Source organism: Melozone crissalis, unplaced genomic scaffold (assembly GCF_028551555.1).
Source record: "Melozone crissalis strain CALT ecotype California unplaced genomic scaffold, PUWL_Pcris_2 ptg000073l_1, whole genome shotgun sequence".
In the NCBI taxonomy this organism is placed as follows: domain Eukaryota; kingdom Metazoa; phylum Chordata; class Aves; order Passeriformes; family Passerellidae; genus Melozone; species Melozone crissalis.
The window spans coordinates 10,698,058-10,706,574 of record NW_026535850.1 but is presented as its reverse complement, the minus strand read 5'-3'; positions in this window follow the sequence as shown (position 1 = coordinate 10,706,574).

Sequence of the window (8,517 nt, the reverse complement as noted above, 5' to 3'; positions counted from 1 at the left end):
AATTTGCTCACCAAATTGATGATGTGGGGATATGCTTCCCTTTCCTGTAGGGCATGTAGATAGTGCTGCTGGCTTACAGTGTCAAAAGCCTTGGTGATGTCCACAAATACAATACCCAGGGGTTTGTGTTCTTCTGTCAACCGAATTATGATTTGCAGGAGTTTCAGGTTTTCAGAGCATCCCACTGCTCTTATAAAGCCTCTTGGCCTTGGGTTGAGGGGGCAAGCCTTGGTCAGTGTGGCTGTTAAAATGCTGGAGAACAGTCTTAGCAAGATCGGATCTGGATGGGTCTCCAGTTGTTAATGTCCTTTAGGCGCTCTGGCTTGGTTGACTTAGGAATCAAAACAGTCCTGCAACCCCTCACCATGTCTGGGATTTTTCCTGATGTTAACCATAAGCTGAAGATCTCCGTGGTCCAGGAGTTCTCTGGGTCCATCTTCTTGATGTCTCTTAGAGTTATCCCAAACTGGGAGCTGAGTTTTTGCTCATCTCCTGCCCATTTTTTTCAATTTCTTTTGCTGTAATTAATTCTCTGAAAGCACCATTGTCGGCTTTCCCATTAGTTTGAAAGTTCCCAAGGCTATCAAGTGTTCTCATATGGCTTTTAAAACTGAAAAATGTTCCATGGGTATGATTTCACAGGACAAACACTGTGTCATTCAGGATCATTTTAGCATTTTTTCCCCTATCTAGATGGAACAGGTCCTGGACGAAAATTACCTTTCTCAACTGCTCTTCTTTTTTTTGAAAAGCTCCTGTTGTTCCTTTTTCCTGGGTCCTCATTTTTCCCTTATCTCTGGTTGCTATTCTTATCTGGCTGATTGATTCAAAGCATCAGAAGCATTCCTGTGCTGATTGATTGACTGTTGATTGCATCTCTTGGCCATCTAGGAAGTGCCTGAATGCCTGTGGGAAGGTGTTAATTGTCCCAGCTGATACCATTCACTGAGGGTTCTGAGATAATGGGTCTGCAGCTGCCTCTCCCTCTGTCACTTGCTGTTTCCCAGCTGTTGTTATCCTTATCGGGGTAGTGACTCATGTTGGGATCTGTTTTCCTTCCAGCAGCTGCTCTCCCAAGCATCTGACTCCTCCCAAGATCTTTGTCCAAGTCCGTTCTCAGGCCCTCATGTGGTCTCCTGGTTTGATGACTCATCCCTGTTTCTTTATCTACATCCTCGGCTGGTTTCTTGGGCAGCAATCTCGTTTCGTCGTTGCTTTGTTTAGCTGTTTTGCTTGTGATGAGTGTCTTGCAATGAGTTTATTGATGTTCTTGTTCCCCTCAAACTGAGCCTCCAATCTTATCAGTAGTTCTTCCTCCTCTTTAGTCAAGCATCTTTTGTGGGCTCCTTGGTTGGAAGTCTCTTTTGGGTGGGAAAGCAACCCTTTCCTGATGCCTAATCAATGAATGTGCCAATCTTTTGTGTTGTCCCAGAACAATTTTCATCTTGAAGTCCCTGCTGCATTCCTCACATACCCACTCCCTGCCTGGAGCCATTTCTGCTGTTCCCCTGCATTTAGGAAAGTGACAAACAATACTATGATAATTACTCTACTCTTTTTGACATTGAGCACACTGAAAGCAAACCCTCCTTTTCCCATGGGTTACCCTCAGATGTTCAATCAAGCCCAACACACAGTTCACCTGGGTACCACAGCAAGGACAAGGTGGATTTTTTTATCAGGAACAGTCACAGTAAGGATGTCTTCCAGTTGGCTGGGCACAACTGTAGGGGCGCTTTCAGTCACAGTAAAGCACAGAGAGGTGGTTCCACTGCAGGCAGAGATGGCTACAGGGGCAGCAGCATGGCACAGAGGAGCTGGAATCTCACAGGGGCCGGGCGCTGCTTCTGAGATCTCAGCTGGTATGGCAGGCCTGGTGGAGGGGCAGCAAACCCCGCAAAACCAGAGAGAGACTCAAAGTCAGAAATACAATTTATTAGGAAAAAAAATCATGCAATAATACAAAATAAAAAACACTGATAAAGTCAGAATATAACCTGTCACTCTGTTGGTCAGGGTGTTGGTAGCAGTCCAGTTGGAATGGTGGCTGCAGTCCTCCTGGAGTGGCAGATGTGGTAATGTTGGAGCAGAGATCCTGTAGTAGGGTGTAGCCTACCTCTGAAGATCCAGTGGAAAAGGTAGCTGTTGCTCTGGGGAATCCAGTGGAAAGGCAGCTTGTTTTGTCCCAAACCCCAGATAATATCCAGGGGGGCATGCTTAGCTCTTCCCCCCTGGGTGGAGCATCTCACAATGGGCTGATATCATTCTATGAGTCATGAGGTGGTCCATTAAACAGAAATGGCTCCTAGAGGGCCTTATCTCTGAGTCATGCAGAAAGGCATTGATGGGTTTATTTAACAGGAGATAAGGAATAAAACAATGCCCCTCCTGTTTCAACAGCTCTTGAGGATGGGAATAGAATACATCTTTATATTGTAACCTAGGACATCTCTCACCAATGGAAGGGTGAGAAAGAATAACTTCATATTTGGTGTCATTTCATGCTCTGCTGGGAGTTTCCTGAGGGCTGGTAGTGCTGTTGGCTTCAAGAACAGTTTGGGTAATGGCTGTGGGACTGAGGGCTGGGTAAAAAACCAGAACAGTATTCTTGTATTTATGATCTTTTGCTACATGTCCAGTTTTCCTGCAGTTATAACAGTTTCCACTGCCTTTATTACATTCTGTATTGTGGGGAAGCACATTTGCTGCAACCAGCATTTCAATTGCACCCTGGCTGGTGGCCTTGGCTAGGCTGGAGTCACAGTCTGAGATCGCCTGGCAAATGCAAGCATCAACCATCTGAGCAATGGTCGGCTCAGGGTCAAGGGGGAGGCTGTGAAGAACCTTTCTGCAGTCAATACTGGCATTACAGAAAGCTAATTTGCTAATAAGATAATCCTGGACCTTTTGATCATCTACCTGTTTTTCCAGGGCTTTCATAAGGTGCTTTATGAACTGGATATAGCCCTCATCCAAGCCCTGGTGAATGTAAGTGAAGTCAGTGTGGGGTGTAGAAGCATCAGGTGTTTGGAGGAGGGTGGACCATGCAGCGCCTTTGAGATCTTCCAGTATTGACTGGGAAATGACTTCAGCCTGATACTGCAGTCTAGTATAGTCTCCTTCCCTGGTAATGTGGTCCATTGTGAGGTGTTGTCGCCCTTCTTCCTCAACATAACCTTTTGGTAACTCATGAACTTTATTTATCCAAACTCCTTTCCAGAAAATAAATTCATCAGGTGACAATATAATTTTCATACACCATTTTAAATTTTGTGGCACCATTATGTGGGCAGCAAATGGCATGTCCAGCAAATTGTTAAAATAGGGAGAACTCCTCCAATAATCCTTGGCAGCTTTACTAAGTCCTTCATTTCCCTGTGGAGGTAGGGAATCCAAGATTCAGGTGGCACCTGTGCAGTATAAGCAGGGGCCAAAACCTAAATGGGAATCTATTCCCTATGGATTCCCAGGGGCCAAAACCTAAATGGGAATCTATTCCCTATGGATTCCCAGGGGCCAAAACCTAAATGGGAATCTATTCCCTATGGATTCCCATTTAGGTTTTGGCCCCAGCTTATACTGCACAGGTGCCACCTGAATCTTGGATACCACCTCCCAGTCCCCCTCCTTTGCAGCTTTTCTCCGCATCCTCTGCCAAGAATCCTTGGGCTCATCCTCACTCTCAGATAAGCTATCACTCTTTTCCTCTGTAGAGGAGGCAGGTCTGCTGGCAGAGGCGCAGGCCTTTCTGCCGACCGGCAATGCCTGGCGTTGAAGGCCTTTGGTAGCCAAAATGGCTTCCTTCCAGTTGGCCCCATGTCCGGTTCCAGTGATGTGGGAACTGGAAGAGGCTGGACTGGAGAAGGGGCCTGCCTGGAAGGGGAGAGGTGGAGCCCGCATCGGGGAGGAGCTTTCTGATGACAGGGGAGGGACCCAATGCAGCGGTAGAATTCAACATTAAGGTGGGACCTGTCACAGAGGAGGCGCCTGGAGCAAAGGCGGGAAATGGGGATGAAGGCAGGAGGGGATCTAAAATGGCGGTCTCTCTAACAGGAGTATTGCCATCTTGTGATTTATAGGAAGGGGGATTAGAACTAGGCAATGAAGGAATGTGGGTGAGGGAATATCTCAAGGCAGCATGGCCACTGCCACCCTGAGGAGAGGACAGAAAAGGAGGGGAGATGGCAGACAGCAGATGGCTTGTCTGTGCCAAAGGGCGGGCTCCATCTCCCATCCTGTTCTCAGGGAACCTGGGTTCGGGAACGTGAAGGGTGGGTTGAATAAACCAGGGCAAAGGGTTGGAACCATGAACTCATTAAATGATCCTATAAATTGAATGAAACAACAGATAAAATTTCTCAACTTTTAAAACCCCTTGTGTTTATAAAATATAAAGATTTTCCGCAACAGCATCCCAAAATGGTAAGTGATAGATAGAATCAACAGAGATATCAGGAAGCTCCTCAAATAACCATGAACAATACCTTTTAAACTCCCTTCAGAAAATTAACTCTCCTCTAAATTTAAAACTCTCCAAAACCTAACAAAAGCATCCTTTTCAGCCTGGGAATGAGTATTTCCCGTAGCTGCCCCCAGTGGAAGAGGGAATGCCCACCCACAGGAACAGAAAATCAAAAGCCCAAAGCCCTTGGAGCTCTCTGCCACTCAGTCACTCACTCTCAGTCTCACAGGCACAATCTCCAGCCAAAGTGGGGCTTATGGGGCTGTCAGAGAAGCTGGTCCCACGGCTATTGAGGGGATTGTCAACTTCTTCTTTAGCGAGATTCGATAAAACTGGAGTCTCACTTCAGTGTTGTGGCTGACCCGCAGGGGTACAGCTTCCAGTGACGTCTGGCTGGTAGGATCACTGCTGGAGACACTCACAGGGACCTCAAGGAATCTGGTTCTTCTTCGGGCGCCATGTGTAGCATCATGGCCCTACTGAGGCCCTTGGAACGTCCAGCACTCATGAGCCCAAACCTCACTGCTGCCTTAGAAAGGTGACAGAATGAGCAGGATGGGTCTTCCTATGATCTCCAGCAAACTGGGTTTATTGGTTTACAGGAAACAGGCTACACAGCTGAACAGGGTCCAGGGATGAAGACAGGGTGTAGGCTGAGGGATCAGGGTCTTATATGGGGTAGTGAGGGTGGAGCTGAGGGTCAGGGTCCAATGGATATGGGGGAAAATGGTGCAGAGGAGGGGTCAGATCTCAGGTCAGCCAATAGGAAACAAGGGTTGAGGAATACAGCAAACTAGGGCAAGTGGAGGGACAGAGAGAACATTCTAGGGCCAAACAAATGTGGGCAATAGGAGTTGAACTAGGGTAATTAGGCCAATGGGCCAATGGGGTAACCTAACGTAACATAAATCGGCATGTGTCTGCAAAGATCAATATGAGAAGAAAGCATCTCACCCTAACCTGAAAGCCTATTCCTCTTATCTAGAACCAGTCCTCCATGTCTGGGGGATTGAGACTGTGATGCTATGCCTCTGGGCCTCCACACATCCTCACAGCTGGCCCAGGGCAGCTCTGGAGGGGTCTTGGTGGCAGCTTGGGCTTGGCACACACTTGAGGAGGGTGTCTGTTTTCAACAGGGAGCTTAGGAGTTTTAGAACGCTAAAAGATAAGAAAAAAAACCCCTCTTTGCCTGAGAGCAGCCAGTTCTCCAAGCTAAGCTGATGCCAGGTGAGTGAGGAGAGACAGGATGGGGTTTGGAAATGTGGAGCAAGGCTCTCCACACTGTGTCAGATCTCAAGACACAGCTTCTCAGAGCAGGCCAGAGCTCCTTTAGCAAAGTCCCTGGGTCAATATCAGTCACAGAAGGCTGCTAACATTTCTTCTCTAAATAGAACCATACACCCTTAAAACAGGAATGTGGATTTATTAGAAGCTCTTTGAAATATTTCTCCATAACAATAGAAAAAAAACGTCCTAGTGAACTGCACTACAGTAGAGGGAAATCAAGGCAAAACCATGGTTTGTCAGGACTTGCTTGATTCTAATGAGCCCCATGGTGCATTTGGAGCTGAGCCCTTGAATCTCAGGGCCTGAGAGGAGATTGCACAAACCTTTCGAGGAGTCAAAGACAGAAGAAAACCCCAGAGTGTCTCAAAGCATGAATGAGTCCCACTGAGGTCCATCCGGAAAACATGGTCCTCGTGACTCCTTGGAGAAGAGAATTGGAGGCTAGATGGCACAAAAACCTCTCAGAAGCCTCACTGAGGAAAGGAAATTCCAAAGCACCTTAAAAACCATTATTACCTCAAAGTATTAATGAGTTCCACTGAGTGTCAATACAAAGCTCTCAAGGGACTCGTTAAAGCAGATAACTGAGGCCATGATTGCACAAATCTCTCACGCAGTCTCTATCAAAAGGGAGACACCAAGTACCTTAAAAAAACTGAAGTACCTTGAAGCGTTAATGAGCGCCACTGAGGGTTGTTACTGACAAAGCCTCTCCATGGACTAATTACAGCAGATAATTGGAGGCCGTGATTGCACAAAGCTCTCAGAGACTGCAAGGCCAAAGCAAAACCCAAAGTCCTTTGTAAAACCTGCAGTCCCTGCAGGGAGCATTCAGGAGCCCCCAGCGCCATTGCTGAGCAAGGCTCCCCAGGGACTCCTTCCAGCAGATTCTTGAGGCCGCTGGGATGTGAGCTAGGGGGGGATGCTGAGGGCAGGACAAGGGGCTGACAGTGCCCAGCCTGGATGGGGCTGTGCCAGGAGGCCCCAGTGCCTCAGGACAAGGTGTCTCCTCACAGCCCTTGGTGGCACAGACCCTGCTGTGCCCGTGGGCAGCAAGACTTGGCTTCTCTTTGTCCCCAGCTGTCATCAGTGCCTCCAGTTCTCTGCTCTGCCTGGGGCCTGGGGACACTTTCTCAGTCGTGTCCCTCAGTGAGAGCCATTAAAAGTCAAAGAAACTTTGGAGTTGGATTCTGACTTGGAGTTCTGGAGAAGTTTCTTCAGCTCCCTCTCAGGGACTGATGTTCAGGGCATCAGCACAAAGCCCCAGAGGCTCATTATAGTCTTTGTGCTGTGTCTGTGCTGCTGAGCTGGGCTGGGCTCCTGGCCCAGAGGCAGCTCCTGGCAAGGACAGCACTGCAGAGAGACAGCTCTGCCCAGGAGCAGCTCCTGTGCACAGCCCAGCAGGGCTGGGGCACTGCCTGCAGCCACCCCAGGCACAGCACAGAGGCACAGAGAGCTTCAATCAGGCAGGGCTGGGAAAGGGCTGAGAAGTGCCTGGGGCAGAATCACTGCCAGCCTTGGCACAGGAACCTCTGGCTGCAGGACAATGCAGCAGCAGCTCCTGGAGTGATTTCCTACAGCTGGAACATCCCAATGCCTACAGACTCTGTGAGTACATCTCTGAGTATTTCTGGTGCAGGGAGGTGAAATACTCATGAAGCTCTGATGTACTGAGGGCTTCTGATCAGTCACAGAATATTTCCAAGACAAGGATTTTGATAAAAATGAGGACATTTCCTAAGACTTTGTCTTCAGATTCCTGATACTGGAGAATGACATGGAGGGAGGGATAAATATTAAAGGACGATTATGAATTTTGACAAGTGCCTGAGACATCTGAACTGTTCCTTTTAGTGATCAATAGGTTCACAGGAGATCCCTGATGTGCCTTCAGCCACTCTGCCTATGGTCAGCAGCACCATCACCCTTGCTGGAGTCATCAGGCTGAGTCTGAGCTGTTCTTTCTCCAAGCTGCAAACAGAATCTGCCCCTAGCCAGTGCCCTGCAAACAGGCAGGGTTCTGTAGGGCCAGGGAGAGTGCAGAGATTTGGGGTCTGTGAGAGCTGGCAGGGACAGATCAGGCTCAGGGAAACACCTGCAGAAGGAAAATCTCCAGCAAACAGAGAGAAGATCAGGCAATGAGAGAAAACAAAACCCAGCAATGCTCTGGCAGGGAGAGTTGAGAGATGTCCACAGGATCCCCTCCAGTGCAGCCCCTCCCTCTGAACAAGCCCCCTCCCTCCTGTGCCCCAGCCAAGCCCCTGCCTCAGGGCCGAGGCTCCAAGGCGTGCACAGCCCCTCCTGTGCAGGCAGAGCTGCAGCAGAGCCATGGGGCAGCTCTGCAGCCCCGGGCCCAGTTCCCTCTGCAGAGCACAGGGCTGGGAGCAGCTGCCCAGCCCTGGGGGCTCTGAAGGGGGCACCGCTGGCTCAGGGTGATGCTGTCTCCAGTACCCGGCTCTGGGCAATGCTGTCAGGGCAGCCAGGGAAGGAGCTGCATCTCCCTTCATCCAATGCCAGCATAAGGACACTTGGATGTCCCTCTGAGATTTCAGTCCAAGCCGGGAGCTTCAACCCAGCATGCAAACCTGTCCTACATCATCTCTGAGTGATAAGATCCATGGGGAAAGGCAGAGGTGTTGTGACACTGAAAATGCTGCTGGGTTGGTGAAATGAGCAATGTGAGTCCTTGGCTACAAATGTGGAGCTGGGCTGTGATGGATCCATCTGCTCTCAGCCGTGCCTGGGGGTTTTTAAGAGAAACGTGGGAC